The sequence below is a fragment of the Cryptomeria japonica genome, chromosome 5 (assembly GCF_030272615.1).
Source record: "Cryptomeria japonica chromosome 5, Sugi_1.0, whole genome shotgun sequence".
In the NCBI taxonomy this organism is placed as follows: Eukaryota; Viridiplantae; Streptophyta; class Pinopsida; order Cupressales; family Cupressaceae; genus Cryptomeria; species Cryptomeria japonica.
The window spans coordinates 73012401-73031277 of NC_081409.1; positions in this window are offsets into that span (position 1 = coordinate 73012401).

Genomic DNA, 18877 nt, shown 5'->3' on the forward strand with positions numbered 1-18877 from the left:
GGACCTCAAAGAGATCAATCTATATCGGTCAGCAAGAGTAAACACAATGAAAACACAAAGATATGATGGAGGCAATGCGGAACAGGTAATTTTATTGTATGAAATCTCATCACATCCAACTGGTAACAACCGGGTTACAACATACCAACTCACAGGCCTTGTAGAATAGGTCACAATCGGGACCTTGAATCAAAAGATTTATCTTATATGCATAGTCTAGCTACTTGATTCTCTCTTCGTTACATTCTAAAGCATAATTACAAATATATATATATATATCCAAAGGATCCAGTTGGCCCAAAAGGGATCAAAACCCAAAGAACAAGACCTAACTGAAAATAACCAGGTTGGACTCCGCCAAGAAATTCCTTCTAAAAATCCAAAGGATGAAATGTAGATCATGGGAAAAGGTCAGCCACATGCTAAAGAACATCGAAATCAATGCCCAAGGCTCCACAAGCTTCAGAATGGGTTCTGGTAGATCACTAGAATAGGTCTCAAGCAACCGGTAACAAGAAATTGTCATGGAAACCGGTAGTGATAGCTTGCCGGAAAGTGATCCAAATGTGATGCGGTCTGAAAGAAAAAAACAAGATCAAGTCTTCAAGTAGAATCCAACTCCATAGGATCCGGTGAGGCAAAACCGGGACACACAAAAAGGAAAACTGAAACTGCAAATAGAAAAAAAACAGAAAGGAAAATGATTTTGGTTGATGCAATATTGTTGTGAACAGGGGATGCTCCTGCAACATATATACACATATACATATACACATATACGCATATATATATATATATATATATATATATATATATATATATATATATGCACACACACACACACACACACACACACATGCATAAACATATACACATACATATATATGCATACACATACATATATATACATACACACACACGCAGATACATACATACATACATATAGTAGGTTGGCCCAAATGCATAGAGAAATTAAATAAAATATTTATTTTATTTATTTAAGGTGGTAACTTAAATAAATTATTTGAATTTATTCAATTTTGAAAGGAATGTTATCTAATTAAATGATATTTAACAATTATTTAATTATGAGAAGGAAATTAATTATATAATAAAAATATTCAATTAAGTATGGATAGAAAAGGCTAAAATTATTTAATTATTAGAAAAAAAAATAACTTAATTAAATAATTAAAATTATTTAATTAATATGCACAAGTGACTTGTTAACATGGCAAGATGAAAATGTAGTAGTCATTTTTAGATGTCTACAATGCCTCTATTATCTTTTTTTTTACAATATTTTATATTGAATTTGGTTGGTTTCTCCTTCCCGACTGTATTTGAAAGATTTTGACTATGCTTATCTTTCTCATGTATATGGATTTTGTTCCCTTGATGCACATATTTCATCTATATATACATAGATTCATGTATGTGTGTATGTATGTATGTGTATATGTATGTATGTATGTATGTATGTATGTACATACACACATACCTATATCAAACAAAAAAGTCCTCCAAATCAATATTGTTAGTGGATCAATGTGCCCTTGTAAAAATCTCCAATATTTAGGAAATGATTCACTTATTTTCTTATATAAGAGCAATTTTTTTGTAAACATTAATTTGTTAATAACTCCTTGAATGCTTCATGACTTGCCTTAAACTTTATATTAGTGTAGCTTCAATATGACCTTGAAAAACATGTTAAAAAATAAGAATTTTTTACAAAATTAGAGGAATGTGCATTTCTCAAAATGAATTTTTTTTTTTTTTTTTTTTCTCGTTTCTTGCATTCATGATGTCAATATCATGCTCTAATATCACTTGTAATGAAACAACTTGCATAGTAGAATAATATAATAGGAAATATGTTGCAAATACTTGATAATAATGTGCCATTTTATGGGAGAAAGCTCCTAATTAACTTTGAAGGAGATGTCTCAAAGTATTCAATAAGCAAAGAATACTTAGTATCATGATAAGTAAACTCTACCTCCTACATATACCATATTTATGACTTAGATGCCATCTAAACCAACTTAGTTACCTATATACAACTATATTGATTATTGTATAATTTCATTAAGAATTAAGGCAACCATAAGTCGATTACTCATAACCATATGCACGTATAGGATCAATGACATGGCGCTCATCAAATGGAATCCACAAGTATTCTCTCATCCTAGATAATTAAAGGAGTAATAAATAAATAAAATATTTGGATTTAGTGAACTAAAAAGGAGTAATAAAATCTACACACATCATTTTACAACCCTTGTCCATTGTCTTCAATCTTTTACTCATATTTCAAGGATTGACCAAAGAGATCAATTTTTCTTGACATAATGACATCCATCCAAGATCTTTTCCAATACTACAAATATGTCGAAATAGGGTTAAGCAAATGAAAGTCGACCGAGTAATAATGAAATTGTAAATTATGCAAGGTCAAATCTAGAAATAGAAGATAAAATCACGACTATGAATTTAATCTAGAAGTATGAAATTGATTCAAGATAGAACACTAATCCAAAATAGAATTCAAGAATTTCATATTTTGTAGTTAGTAATAATCAAAATCTAGAATCTTCATTCGAAAACATACATCTATCAAGCAACAAACTAAACACATTTATTTTCATATTTACATTTTATACATTTATACCTAATTTCCAAATGGGTTAAACCATAAACATCACCTACAAAATCTAAATGAATTTATACTTAACACATTCTACTAGACTTAAATCACCCCCTAAAATCGGGTCGCCCGTACCGCTCGATAACAAGATAAGAAAGAGAATCTTTTTGCATTCACGGTGGGACCATGTGGCGTTTTCATCACGGAGAACAAAAAATAGCTAATGAGACTAAAACACGATATTATTCCAAATCTTACAAAAGACAAGCATGGACACCAATGGCACGGTCAAAATCCAAATGAAAGGAAGGGGACAAAACAAGATAATTCCTAACCCTTAGTCTTTCCTTCGATTTTAAGAAATTGACAATTTGATTAATGTTGGTGCATAGAATTAAGGGATCACCTAATCAAAATGTTTGCTATTAATCTACATTAAATCCTTTCCTTTCAATAGAGTTATAAAGGATGTCACAAACATGATGGAACCATCTCACCATATTTGATGAGCATATGCCTCCAGTATTTTTTTATCTTTCACTTTGTGGGTATCTTTCTTGTTTTGTTTTTACAAATTAACTATATCATGCCATTATCAACTACCTAACACCTACCACATGATGTACTCAGTTTTTAAGGAGAAAAATGAAATGTTACCTGAGGGTTGAAATGTTATCTAATATACTCATACAATTCTCCACCCTTTCTTGTTTACCAAGGACCTTAGTCAACAACATAAAGTAATCAAATTGGCTTACCCATGACTTTGATTCTTTCTATTACAATTGAGGTAAGAAGGTGATATTTTCTTACTCATATTTATATATGTGTTGTGAACTAAAATAAAATATTTTTTGAGTTAATTTTAATTAAATAAGTGTAAATTAGTTTAGATGAATTAACTATAATTGGATTCATAATTTGTAAGAAAATTAAAGGTTATATGTAGCTTTATGATGGAATAATGTATGTCTTTAGTAAGTGTTATTAAAATGGATTTTTTAGTGAGGTCTCTTTATCAAAAGAATATCTTGGATTTTGGTTGACCATCCCTTCTATTAAGAGTTCAATATAGTCGTTTAGGGTATATTTATAACTGTAGACTAGCTCTATAGTTTTTATTTTGATTTTGTGTAATTGTGCAATATGAGCTCCTCTATTCGCCTCATAGATATGTTTCTACTATGTTGCTTCTGCTAATCAAAGGGTTAGTGATGTTTGAATTACCTTGGAAGGGCTATCATTTCACTACAAGGAGACAAGTTCTCCTAGCCCTAAAAATGTATCAAAGACTCAAAGATGACATGCAAGGGCTTTAGAATTTTTTCTACTTGATATATTTTTTAAAATAGTGCATCTAGGTTAGATGAAGTCATGGTGACTAATGAAGAGAGAGAGAAGTAATGGCATGGGATAAATGTATGAAAATAGACAATTAATTAAGGGATTTTAGGGCATGGGTTGTGTGGCATGGATGTTATTCACAAATCTCATATAAATAGAATTTTACAACATAACCTATCCTTCTTGAAAGATTAATAATTTACTTAAGTATTATAAATCCCAAGGCTCGAGAATGTTAGGTCTTGAATCACAAATGCTAAGAGGTTTTGCTGTCTTATTTGTTGTTTTCACATGGGGCCTATAGATTTACTCTAAGTTTTCTAATGATTGGAGTGGTAGGAAAAATCAATTCTCAGAAAAGATTGTATAACTGTCATTCATTGAATTAATCTATGATAAAGCATTTCGTTCCTCAAATTTCACCAAAAATATATCAAAAAATTAAAGGGAGAGAAAGATTAAAACTAAATCTATGTTTCAGATATTTACACTTACATACGAAAATAAATTATGAATAGATGAGAAAATATATATATATCACTAGAATTAACTTACAGATAGTGTAAATCTTCAAAGGATTCCACTACAGCATGAAATTGTCAAAATACACCAGCATATTTGTGCAATAATTTGATATTTTAGAGGTACTAGCATATTTAATGTGGGGAAATAAGACATTGTACACCTTACGTAATAAGGTTTATAATTGTAATATTTTATGTATTATGTGATGTTGCACATGGACGTGTAGCATGTAGAGATTCCTTAGGAATATTGTCGAGGCCACTATGATGTTGTTGTAAAGCGGAAAATCGCGATCGAACCCTAGTTGTTCTCCCCTCTTCCAACTCCGAGGAGAGAGAAGGGAGGTTCGCTAGGATTCGATGGTTTTCACTTAGGGGAGAGACTTTACATTCAAAAGAGGGGTTGAAACCCACAAGATCCAATCCCACGCAATGCAAGATTGGATGCTAAATGTGTTTCAAGGGTTAGGAAAGCAAGGCTACCCTCTTTCGTAAAGAATGTTGATAGGAGAATTAAGCTAAGCATGCATAGAAAGTGATAAAGATTTGCTTATAAACTGAGATAGGAATACAGTATGAAGCTGCGGACCTGGAATTAGCAGTAAAATGTCGATAGGGCACTGTCTTGCAAATTTGAGCAAAAGTTGTCGGGACGATGGCGCCCGGTGCCATGGTCCTTCGAAAAATCCGCGAAACGAAGGGGGATCTGTTCGTCTCTGCACAAGGATTCCAGATCTTCAATTTCAGCTGCGTACCTGCAACCTTGTTCTAAGGATGTTTGTATCCTTATGTGCGAAGGTTTAGATGTTGTATGTTGTATGTTGTAGCATGTAGTATGGGATCTCCTCTTCAATGGTTGAATCCTTGTCTTGAATGCAACACTTAGCCTTGAATGGAGACTTGAAATGATCAATTGCTTGAAGGAATGCTTGAATGCTTGAATGCTTGAATGCTTGAGTATAATTTCCACGCTTTTTCCATCATCATCATCATCCTCCCAAATGAGAGAGAAAAATGTAGTTTATATACTTGTCATTTAGGGCTGATAGACTGATTTTCCCGACCTTAGGCCAACTAGGAAAGTTAATTTCCAAATTGCAAACAAAAAGACCCGAGACCCCTTAGGAGACCGGGCCCAAAATAGGACCCAGGGACCAGGGCGCTGGGTGCCATGGTCCTGGGGACCAGGGCGCTGGGCGCCCTGGTCCTAAAGGACCAGGGCACTGGGCGCTCTGGTCCCACCTCCCAGGACAGCAGGGTGCAAGGAGGTTCAGGCCAAGGTGCTTGAAAAATGCAATTTTCAGTGTCGTGAGCAAGTTTCAGGGTCTCCATTCAGGTTGCGTGTTGCGTCGCCATCGTGAAGACCGAAATGCAGTCGAAATTGCAAGTGTCACAATTTTAGGACGCTACATTTAGCCCCCACTTTAACGGGAGTATGTATGCTCATACTTCTGGTAAAGTACAAGGAAACAATATTGAAAGACTTTCACCACGTCAAGGAGGCAAGATACACCAAGCCCCCAGTGGACTAAGGATCTTACGACTTCGATTGACAAAGTAAAAGGGAAGATCACGAGGGAGAACCATGACTGTCAGTAGTAAGGCTCCCTCACTATGAGTCATGCAAGAAAGATATCAAAAATTTTCAGGGCAAGGCTAAATTTACCAAGAAATTTTCAAGTATCTTGAAAAGATATGAACGGGATGTATGCCCCCCTACGTTAAAGCGATCACACACGCCTCACTGGGGGTGATTGTTTTAACGTAGTGATACATATAAGAAATGAGAAAGGAGCACGTTATCGCAAGGATTTAGCCCCCAAGTGTGAGATAAACCCAAGGATAATAGACACAAAACACAAAGCACGAGGTGACTTCGCTTTCCTCGGGGTCAGTATGCTGTATGATAATTCATGTATATATATCATATGTATGTATGCATAATTGTTCTTCATTCCCCAATCAAGGAAGGTCACCTAGAAGAAGGGAACACTTGTGTCTTTTGAGTCAACATGAGAGAGATCGAGAGATCTCAATGTTTTGCATCGTCCTCAAGTAGACAACACCAAGGACAACAAATAGAAGAATGAGAATAACATATAGAAGAAGTAACAAAAGAGAGGGGGAGAGAATCTGCTATGCTAGTGTAACTAGTCTAGCATGTCATCTACCCCTCGATCTTGCTGATCAATGTTTCGGGAAGGCAGGGAACATGCTAGAGGAGGAACATCCAACACAGCAGATGGAGCTATCACAAGATCCAAACAAGGGCTATGTTCATGTTCCGTGCCACATTGTTCTTGTCTAGGAGCTAGGATAAGTGCTTTAGAAAATTCATTAGATAAATGGTTATCAACATCAACAAGTTCATATTCACTATCAGAAGCAAGAGGAGTAATATTTTCATCATGAATAACATTTTCATCCATATCATCATCAAGATTTATAAAAATAGGATCTTTAACTCGCACAGGATCAAGACCATCATGCATCTTATGTTTAGGAGATTTAGGCTCAATGTCCGGTTGAGGAGAAAATGGAATCATGCTTGTTGAAGGTGTTTTTGGAGATTGCAAAGTTTGAGAAGCGGCTGCCTGAGCCCTAAGACGACGCTTCCGTCGGCGTTCACGTGCAGAACGATTTCATCTAGTCTTAGTAGGAAGTGGAGAAGACTGAGGAGGAGGAATGTTCTCATCCTTAGCACTTGGGTGTTTAGGTTGTGGTCTCTTAGGTTGGATAATAGGAGAAGAAGAAGGTCTCTTCTCTCTATAAAAAGAAGGAGGAGGAACTGCTCCATACAAAGGAGGAATATTTGGTTTAGGGAGAAGACCAAGTCCATCATGACGAGGAGGTATAGGTCTACTCTTAGGAAGTTTATTAGGTATAGACATAGTCACATCCATAGGGATGGGTTGAGAATCTTCTTGAGGAAAGACATTAGTTTTATCTTTCAAAGGAAGAACTTCCTTCTCAAGAATGATAGGAATATCAAGTTTAGGTGCTCTAGGTTCACTTAGAGATAGGATCATATCTGTTTTCCACTTTTGATAAGATTTGAAAACATGATCACTTCGCGGAGGAAGAGATTGGAATTGTTTAGGCCAAAAGTAATCAATAGAAACACTAGAGGTTCTTTCAGCTGGTTTAAAGAGACTATGATTGACAGTAACAACTTCACCATTATGGGGAAATTTCAAACACTTATGAATAGGAGAAGCAATAGCTTTCATGGAAGATAGCCAAGGATAGCCAAGCTTCACACGAAATTGTTCGGAAGATGGAATAATAGCAAAGTTCACATCAAGAGATTTGTTATGGACCTCAATAGGCAATGTAATAGAACCAATTGCAGGAGAAGAAAATGCATCAAATAGTTTCACAATCACATCTGTTTTGTCATATATCACTTGATTCAATTGCAAAGTAAAAAGAAATTCTTCAGTAATAACATTAACCATGCACGAAGGATCAATAAGCACTCCACGGCAAGGTGTATTCTTAACTTTTGCAACTATGTATAAAGGACCATCAGGTGCCCTAATAGTTTCACTGGAATCAAATGTGATGGAAGGTTCTTTAGGGATTTCTTGCTGCTCTACAAAGTTAATCACATTCGGAGTCATAGACACAAGACCATCAGATGAGAGAGAGGAATCATTAGCCTCAATTGCATTAGAGGTATGAGAAGGCAATGGATCAGTGAAAATCTGAAGATTTTGGTTAGGAGGAGCTACAGATGTGTTGCCTTTATCATTCATTCCAGAGACAGAGATAGTATTATTATCAATCAAATCTTGAATTTTACCCTTTAAAGAAAAACATTTTTCAGTATCATGCCCAGGCTGACGATGAAATTAAAAAAAAGCTTTGTTATCAAAATAAGGTGAAGTAATCTTTGCAGGATCAATTTGTCTTATAGGAGGAAGAGTAAGCACATTTTGTTCCAATAACTTATTCATAATACTAGGCAAAGATTCATTCAAAGGAGTATACTTTCTTTCTTTCTTGAAAAATTTAGAAATAGGAGGCACACCTGATGCTGCATTCACATTGTTGTTGATGACATTTTTAATGAATTTGATAGAATCTCTGTTCGGTTTAAACTTCCCAAATGGTTGTTGAGTGCTATCAACCTTATCACTCGGAGTCATAGGATGTGATTGTTCCATTTGACTCACAGTCAGTTGATAATTGTGAAGAGTGGCACACAACTGTTGGAAAGAAGTAAACTCAGAAAACAGAAGTTTGTCTCGAATATCTTTTTGTAAATTAGAAATAAAGATTCTTTGAATATCATTGTCAGGCACTGGAAAAGAAATTTGAGCATACAAATGCTTATATCTACCAATGAAATCAGTCACTTTTTCTTTAACACCTTGTTTACAATGCATTAAATCAATCAAAGTAACTTTAGGACTTATATTGTTTTGAAATTGTTGAATGAAAGCATTTGCAAGTTGTTCGAAAGAAGTAATAGAATAAGAAGGCAACGAGCAATACCATTGTAGGGCTTTGTCTCTTAATGTTCTAGTGAATAGTTTTGCAAGCAACCTTTGGTCATAAGCAAAATCAGTGCATATTGTTTGAAAAGTCTTAACATGTGTTAGAGGATCTCCTTTACCATTATAAAGTTCCAAATGCGGGATTTCAACATGTTTAGGAGGGATAGCTCGAACAATGTCAAGAGAAAGTGGGCTCGCAACGTCAAATGTGGGCACACTAAACTTAGATTGATTCATAGAGGCAATCTATTGCTGTAAAGAAGAGACAGTTTGTGCAAGATTGTTAATGGTCGCTTCAGTCGAAGAGTTCATATTGGATGTGTTAGATTGAGATGGAGGTGTTATGTTATTGAAAGAAGGTAAAGAGTAAGGTGGTGGGACTCTATGATAATTAGTCATAGGAGATGATTGGACAGGAGGAACACTACAAGGAGGAATAGAATGGTTAAATGAATTGCCCCCCTACGTCATGTTCATTTGTGGAGATATAATAGGGACACTCATTGAAGGAATGAATGAAGAAGTCGGATTGAATGAAGGAAGAGGGTTAATTGAAGAAGAAGGGTTGCCCCCATGACTAGTAATCACGGGAGGAATGTCTTGTATAGAAGTAGCCATGATGTTTGATGTAAAGGTAGGTATACTAGCAATAGGAGTTGTCAAAGGAATAGAATGATTGACTTGAGTAGGAGGTTGTGTATAACCTAAGGTTTCGGCACAACTTTTCATAGGCATCACATTCGAATTCACAATGTGTGAAATACCACGCAAAATATCAATTCCATTCTTATCACTTTGAAGCATATGTTTTAGACCCTCAATTAAAGGAAGAGCTTGACTATCAGGGTATTCTTGAGACATCCATTGTCGAAAATCGTCAAATTGGTTATCCAATTTCGAAAGTTGTTCTTCAGAAACCTCATGGAGAGCTTCTTCATCATTAGGAGGATTAGAGGAATTACCCATGTCCTCGTTAAAAAGGCTATTCAAATTAGGTTCCATCTCCTCAGTAGTTAAACCTTGGAAAGACTTAATTCTACGGCTTCGTCTAACGGGAATAGTGTAAGTAGGGCTTATTGTTGTAAAACTCATGCACTAGAAAGAGAGAGAAGATTTTGAATTTAGAGGTAGCAATTTTCAGTAAAATCAGCCAATCTTCTGGATTTAAGCTGTTAAATGCAATCACAACAGTCTCCCGAAATTTCAGAAAAAATGTCCAGGACCGTGGCGCCCGGAGTGCAACACGGTCCTTGCAACTTTTTTTGAAATTTGCAGGGATGAAAGGTATGATGATTTTAGAGCTAATCTGAAAAAATTGAGTGATTTTACGATCTGTAGATAGGCCAAATTAAAGTTGTAATCTCAAAATTGAACCGTATCAAGATTGTCGAAAAATGCAAAAATTTGAATTTTGAAAAAGAGAGGGAAACTGAAATTTTGAATTTTGTGATTTTAGAGGGAATATCCAGAGCAATGCAAAATTTGAAATTTGAAAATTGACTCAATTTCACGCAAAATTCAATTTTGAAAGCGGAAATCAAAGTTGTTGTAATTAAGCACTCAATTTCAAAAGTCACAAAATGCAAGAATTTGAATAAAGCACTGAAATTTTTAATGAATGATAACACACTTTTCAGATTTAGGACAGTAAGAACACAATTTTGACACAAAATTTCAATTTCAATGATTTTTAAATGTTTAGAAGCCTTAATCCAAGCAATCACAAGACCAACTTTGACTGTTATTTTGAAGGTGTTAAAATTGATAAAATCAGCCAAAATTCTGGATTTTAGCAGGAAAATACAGTAAGATCTCGCTCCCGAAATTTCAGAAAAAATGTCGAGGACGATGGCGCTCGGTGCCACGGTCCTCGCAACTTTTTTCCAAATTTTCAGGGATGAAAGATATTGTGATTTTATTGCGGAATCCAAAGTTACAGCTGATTTGGAGATGTTTTGATTAGTGAAATTGTCGGACAAAGGTTGAATCAAGAGGGTTTCAAAAATTAGGGTTTTGACACTTAACCACTTAATTTTCAGAATTAAAGCACAAATATGAATTGAAAATTTGTAATAGAAGGGCAGATCTGAAACAGGCATTAACATTTAGACATTTCGCAGGTTCAATTACTAAAAAGAAAATTTAGGGTTTTTATGCAATCACCTCTAAAATTTTGCAAAAGATCAAACATGGAAATGTAATCAATTTTTTCAGATCTAAGCATGAAAAATCAGAAAGGATGTTCACATCGGGTTCACCAAAATGTAAAGCGGAAAATCGCGATCGAACCCTAGTTGTTCTCCCCTCTTCCAACTCCGAGGAGAGAGAAGGGAGGTTCGCTAGGATTCGATGGTTTTCACTTAGGGGAGAGACTATACATTCAAAAGAGGGGTTGAAACCCACAAGATCCAATCCCACGCAATGCAAGATTGGATGCTAAATGTGTTTCAAGGGTTAAGACAGCAAGGCTACCCTCTTTCGTAAAGAATGTTGATAGGAGAATTAAGCTAAGCATGCATAGAAAGTGATAAAGATTCGCTTATAAACTGAGATAGGAATACAGTATGAAGCTGCGGACCTGGAATTAGCAGTAAAATGTCGATACAGCGCTATCCTGCAAATTTGAGCAAAAGTTGTCGGGACGATGGCGCCCGGCGCCACGGTCCTCCGAAAAATCCGCGAAACGAAGGGGGATCTGTTCGTCTCTGCACAAGGATTCCAAATCTTCAATTTCAGCCGCGTACCTGCAACCTTGTTCTAAGGATGTTTGTATCCTTATGTGCGAAGGTTTAGATGTTGTATGTTGTATGTTGTAGCATGTAGTATGGGATCTCCTCTTCAATGGTTGAATCCTTGTCTTGAATGCAACACTTAGCCTTGAATGGAGACTTGAAATGGTCAATTGCTTGAAGGAATGCTTGAATGCTTGAGTATAATTTCCACGCTTTTTCCATCATCATCATCATCCTCCCAAATGAGAGAGAAAAATGTAGTTTATATACTTGTCATTTAGGGCTGATAGACTGATTTTCCCGACCTTAGGCCGACCAGGAAAGTTAATTTCCAAATTGCAAACAAAAAGACCCGAGACCCCTTAGGAGACCGGGCCCAAAATAGGACCCAGGGACCAGGGCGCTGGGCGCCCTGGTCCTGAAGGACCAAGGCGCTGGGCGCTCTGGTCCCACCTCCCGGGACAGCATGGTGCAAGGAGGTTCAGGCCAAGGTGCTTGAAAAATGCAGTTTTCAGTGTCGTGAGCAAGTTTCAGGGTCTCCATTCAGGTTGCGTGTTGCGTCGCCATCGTGAAGACTGAAATGCAGTCGAAATTGCAAGTGTCGCAATTTTAGGACGCTACAGTTGTATTGTAACATTGTAATTATATTATAATTATTTAATATTGGGGAAAGATATTTAAAAAGAAAAAAGAAAACTTACTACCCAATATTAAATATGGGGTCAAGGGTTAGTTGTGAGCACATGGTTTTACTTTACCACTAGTTGTTTTTGTGTGAGCTTTTGTCTATAAAATCAAGCACATGTTTAGTGGTTAAGGTTTGGTGGTGGTGTGGGCTATCATTTTATTAGGTCCTTTGGATGATTGCATTTGTGGAGCATGGCATGGAATGTGTGGATTCATGCTTTGACATATGGGAATGCATTGGAGGGCTTGAAAGAACCATATTCATGGCAACTTCATAAGTGTTTTGTATTACTTTTATGGTTGATTAATATAATGAAGTATGGATGCTTTTGAAGGCTGGGTTTTTCCCTCATGGGGGTTTTCCTAGGGTAAATCTTGTGTTATCTTGTGTCTTATCTATTTGATCTTTTCATTATGGTGATATTATAAGCTTGCACCATGCTTTTGTCTCATAGGTTATGTAGGAAATGGATTAAATGAATGTGTGTTTAAAGCATTATTTTCTAACACTTACAACATGTCTAATAGAGAAATATGTTGACCACATGCACTTTCAATCAAAATATTATGCAATTTAGATAGATAAAAGAAATAATTGATGATGAAAATGAAATCAAGAAGTGAACTAGAGATTGACTAGTAATCTTAGTTCCACAAGCATCTCCAATTTCTAATCTACTCAAACTAACAAGTCTTTGGTTTATTTATAGAGTTATAGACCTTTGATATTGTTACAATTAAAGTTCCCTTTCTATTTCAAAACACATGATACTTTCAAAAAGACAAAAAAAATAGCTTGGCAAAAGGAATATTCTAGGATTTTCCAATCAAAAGTTGACTTATTTAATAAAAATTCTATCATCCAAGTTTGATTCTCCCTTCTCTAGTAGATGCTTGCGTCCCTATGAAGGTCCTTATGTTCATGACAAAATATCATATATATCTAGTAATAACAAAAAACCTCATTGTGCCTACTTAGCTTGCTCTAGGATCATTTTTAGTCCTTATGCATTCATTGTTTTTGCACTCCATTAAAATCTATCATTACCACATCCATTTTCTCTCTTCCAACTTTTCGAGAAATTATCCCGTTGAGAGTTTGTGCATTGTACTAGTAGTTTGGGTTGGAATTTTTTGCATCATTATTATTTGTCTCTTTTCAATAATCAAAAACTATATTCTTGATTCTCCTTGTATCTTCCATCAAATATTTGATAACTTGGGTCATGGACCTAGACATATTTTTGACCAAATATTCTTTGAATATCTTTACTTCTTGTCCACTTTTTCCCAATGTTACCTACTTTATTAAATCAGTTGTTGTTGGCAGTGGGCCAGCGTCCCTCATGGGGATTTGTGACATGGTTTAACAGCCTCCCGTGGATTCTATAAGTCTATTGGTTGTATCGGGCATTGACAGGTCGATCTTTTGGTGCAAGGACAACCCTAGCTTGTAACAAGTGGTATGAGAGCTTGGTCACAGGTTCGAATCATGCAGGCTGTGATGAGTGACGTTGGGAGGGGGATTGTTGGCAGTGGGTCAGCGTCCCTCGCGAGGATTCACGACATGGTTTAATAGCCTCCTGTGGATTCTATAAGTCTAGTGGTTGTATCGGGCATTGACAGGTCAATCTTTTGGTGCAACAAAAACCCTAGCTTGTAACAGTTGTAAGGATATCTACAATTTTTATTTCATACATCTTCATTTTCTAGTGGCTTCAAAAATAACTTCCATTCCTTTTAGGCATTTCTCTAACCTCAAATTTTCCCATCCTGATTGCATCTCTCGCCTATTTATATTTGTTAGGTCATCATCTAAAGCTATCCTTTCTTTTAACATCAAATACAGATCTAACTTTTGAATTTGGATCACCTTTTATGTTTTCCCTTCATTTTGCTTCAAGCGAAGTTCACAAGCCTTCTTTAATCTCTTTTATTTGTCCTTCATTTGTGAAGCCAATGAGTATCTTTCTATAGATTCCTAGATAAGCTTCATCCCTTATTTCAAAGTTTCTTCAACCCAATCCTCTAATACACTAGCATCATGCTTGATGACATCTATAGCCTCAACCTCCTATTTTGACATGATCACTAGGTGTGTTGGGAACTTTGCCATAGGTTGTCTAGGGTGTGTCATTGCTCTAATAAGCCCTTTAAATAGTTCACTTGGGCTTTTAGTTCTTTGATTTTTACTTTATCCTTCATTATGCTAGCTAGATGTAATTCAACACTTCCCTTTAAGTCATCAATTTCTTGGATCCTTATGTTTTCCCAAGGTTTATGATGGTGATTTGATAGTTTTCTATAGTAATGCTTTTCTTATCCTTGTCATATGTGGGGATAGTAAATGTAATTCCTTTTCTCCTATTACATTTATTTTTGTCAGATAACTTTTCCTTGGTATCCCTCTTTGTTTGGGATATTTAGGTCCATGCATCAGACTTTTGAAATCAATTGGAACTATTTGTACCTCAAAATCGTACAACCATCGTACTAACCATTTAGGTATTTCTTTGCAAATAGGTGGTCATTGTTGCATATTTGTACTTATGTATATTTAAGTGAAGGCATATTTGGGTCTCATTCCAATTGGCTTATTCCTACACTTTTCCTATTTCTTCTCATTTGTGGGTGGAATCAAAAGCTAGTTTTGCAATTTCTTCCTATACTTCAAGATTTTTCTTTTCTTGCTTTTACTTTTGTAGTGTTTCTTACAATGTCAAAATATTGACTCCTACTTTGTATTTTAACCTATGTTTCTATTTTATAATGTATCTCACTATGCTATACAACTTCTTCAACATTAGGCCCATGAAAATCAACACATTCTTCAATATTATCTCCTTGACCCTCTAGTAATAGTTATGTTGTAAGGTGTGGCCCTTGGACTTTGTGCAAAAAAAGCAGTGTGTTTGCAACATGACTTAACCACCTCTCATGGATTCTATTGTGAGCTCACTGCTCAAAACAACAAAGGGCAACAACCCTAGGATGGCTCACTACCTTACAAATGAGTTACAAACTATGACAAGAGAACTTGAACTATTGAACAACAACTACAAATACCTAGGTATAGTTCCTGTTCGACACATTGATCATTGATTTCACACTCTGCCTTATATTGCTCTGTTCCATAGTTCTGTAATATTCTGGAGCATAACTCTTCAATTTGTGCATGATCAACTACAGACACAACGAGATAAGGGCAAGATGAAGGAAGGAGCAGTAAGAGGCAATGGGGGAATTCAAAATTCAAATTCTCTGCAAGGCAGGAACTCTGGTTCCAATGATGGGAGTGGCTAGATTGTAGCTGGTCCCATAGAAGAGAAGGTTAAGCCCCCGGACTTTCCGGAAGCTGCTTCTATTTAGCAGACTGGTGGTACTCTGCCAAAGAAGATAGTGGGCTCCTCTGGGCCCTTGGGGGAAGGGACCAACAGGGAGCCCATCCCACGTGACGGCTCCAGGGAGAGCAGAAAAGAATTAAAAAAATGGTCTTCCCTCTTTGGAACTAGACCAACTGGTAAATCCTCATTTCCTCCTGTCAAGAATATATCTGATCCTTCAAGAGGTAAGTTCGCTATCTCTATCCCTGATCTGGTTTTGGATCATAATATTAATAGTATGTCAAACTCTTTGGTAGGCAATGTTGGTATTTTGGTATGGTTTTGTCATTGATGTCAACACCTACTGAATACACCTACTTTGGAGATCCAGCAACATTCACTGACAAGTAGTAAATTGTGCAATAGTTACTGGTATATGGTTCACCGACAGGATATATTGTTCACCGGTACCTGGAATGATATGGAAGACACTTGGTAATGTCGAAGACATCATGTGGACACTTTATTTTGAAGAAATAATCATTGGTATATTCATATTTGCATATTTGCTTTTACCGGCAAATAGGTCCAAGCTATCTAGGGTTACACCGGCAGGTTTATCTTTTCTAGATCAGTATGGCACACTATGAAGATGACTTATTATTGTTGTAAATGCATTAAGCCGACATGTTCAATCGGTTATTACATCGGATATTATATTGTATGTAAAATGTTTTTATTGTAATATCTTGTAGAGCCGACCTACTAAAATTGGTCTTAGGGTATGGTATAAATGTAAGATCTTATTTGTAAGATCAAGTGTGGAATGCAAAAAAGAATTAAGTGAAGGTATATGCGAGATCAAATAGGGATATACATGAAAACATCATTCGAACGTGAAGTTAGGTTTTTGTAGAAGCATATCAGCATTACACCGGTACTGAATCCAACATATAAAGATGCTATTTTGTGCAGTACATTCTTATTGGATTTAACCATCCAACTGTATTCAGTGTGACTCCCATTTTGTGATTGAGCAGTGAGCTCTAGGCTGTTGGCCTTTCTGCATGTGCACACCCCATTTATGTACACTTACTATCTGTAGTAGTATCATCTGATTGTGGGTAAGGTTTCCCACCGTGGTTTTTCCCCTTACAGGGTTTCCACGTACAATTATTGGTGTCATGTGTTGTGGATGACTTTATGTTTATGTTTCATGCATTAATCCTTATCGGAATAGCAATTTACTGTTAACACTGTCTACCGGCACACTTAACTGGTTTACTGGTATTAAGCATTAAGTTGGTGTAGCATCCTAAAATTGCGACACTTGCAATTTCGACTGCATTTCGGTCTTCACGATGGCAACGCAACACGCAACCTGAATGGATACCCTGAAACTTGCACACGACACTGAAAACTGCATTTTTCAAGCACCCTGGCCTGAACCTCCTTGCACCCTGCTGTCTCGGGAGGTGGGACCAGAGTGCCCAGCGCCCTGGTCCCCAGCGCCATGGTCCCTGGGTCCTATTTTGGGCCCGGTCTCCTAAGGGGTCTCGGGTCTTTTTGTTTGCAATTTGGAAATTAACTTTCCTGGTCGGCCTAAGGTCGGGAAAATTAGTCTATCAGCCCTAAATGACAAGTATATAAACAGCATTTTCCTCTCTCATTTGGATAGATATACGGATGATGGAAAAGGTGTGGAAATTATACTCAAGCATTCAAGCATTCAAGCATTCAAGCATTCCTTCAAGCAATTGATCATTTCAAGTCTCCATTCAAGGCTAAGTGTTGCATTCAAGACAAGGATTCAACCATTGAAGAGGAGATCACATACTACATACTACATGCTACAACATACAACATACAACATCTAAACCTTCGCACATAAGGATATAAACATCCTTAGAACAAGGTATTAGTACTTGTTTTACATACATTTACATTTACAGCACTTGCTCATTTCTTGGTTAATTCCAAAACCGGGGTTTGACCTAAAGGCAAACCCCTAATCCCTAACCCCCCAATCGTCTTCGCTTTTCTGTGTGCAGGTTGGAGGTACGCGGCTGAAATTGAAGATCTGGAATCCTTGTACAGAGACGAACAGATCCCCCTTCGTTTCGCGGATTTTTCGGAGGACCGTGGCGTCGGGCACCATCGTCCCGACAACTTTTGCTCAAATTTGCAGGACAGCGCCATATCGACATTTTACTGCTAATTCCAGGTCCGCAGCTTCATACTGTATTCCTATCTCAATTTATAAGCAAATCTTTATCACTTTCTATGCATGCTTAGCTTAATTCTCCTATCAACATTCTTTACGAAAGAGGGTAGCCTTGCTTTCCTAACCCTTAAAACACATTTAGCATCCAATCTTGCATTGCGTGGGATTGGATCTTGTGGGTTTCAACCCCTCTTTTGAATGTAAAGTCTCTCCCCTAAGTGAAAACCATCGAATCCTAGCGAACCTCCCTTCTCTCTCCTCGGAGTTGGAAGAGGGGAGAACAACTAGGGTTCGATCGCGATTTTCCGCTTTACATTTTGATGAACCCGACGTGAACATCCTTTCTGATTTTTCATGCTTAGATCTGAAAAAATTGATTACATTTCCATGTTTGATCTTTTGCAAAATTTTAGAGGTGATTGCATAAAAACCCTAAATTTTCTTTTTAGTAATTGAACCTGTGAAATGTCTAAATGTTAATGCCTGTTTCAGATCTGCCCTTCTATTACAAATTTTTAATTCATATTTGTGCTTTAATTCTGAAAATTAAGTGGTTAAGTGTCAAAACCCTAATTTTTGAAACACTCTTGATTCAACCTTTGTCCGACAATTTCACTGATCAAAACATCTCCAAATCAGCTGTAACTTTGGATTCCGCAATAAAATCACAATATCTTTCATCCCTGAAAATTTGGAAAAAAGTTGCGAGGACCGTGGCACCGAGCGCCATCGTCCCCGACATTTTTTCCGAAATTTCGGGAGCGAGATCTTACTGTATTTTCCTGCTAAAATCCAGAATTTTGGCTGATTTTATCAATTTTAACACCTTCAAAATAACAGTCAAAGGTTGTCTTGTGATTGCTTGGATTAAGGCTTCTAAACATTTAA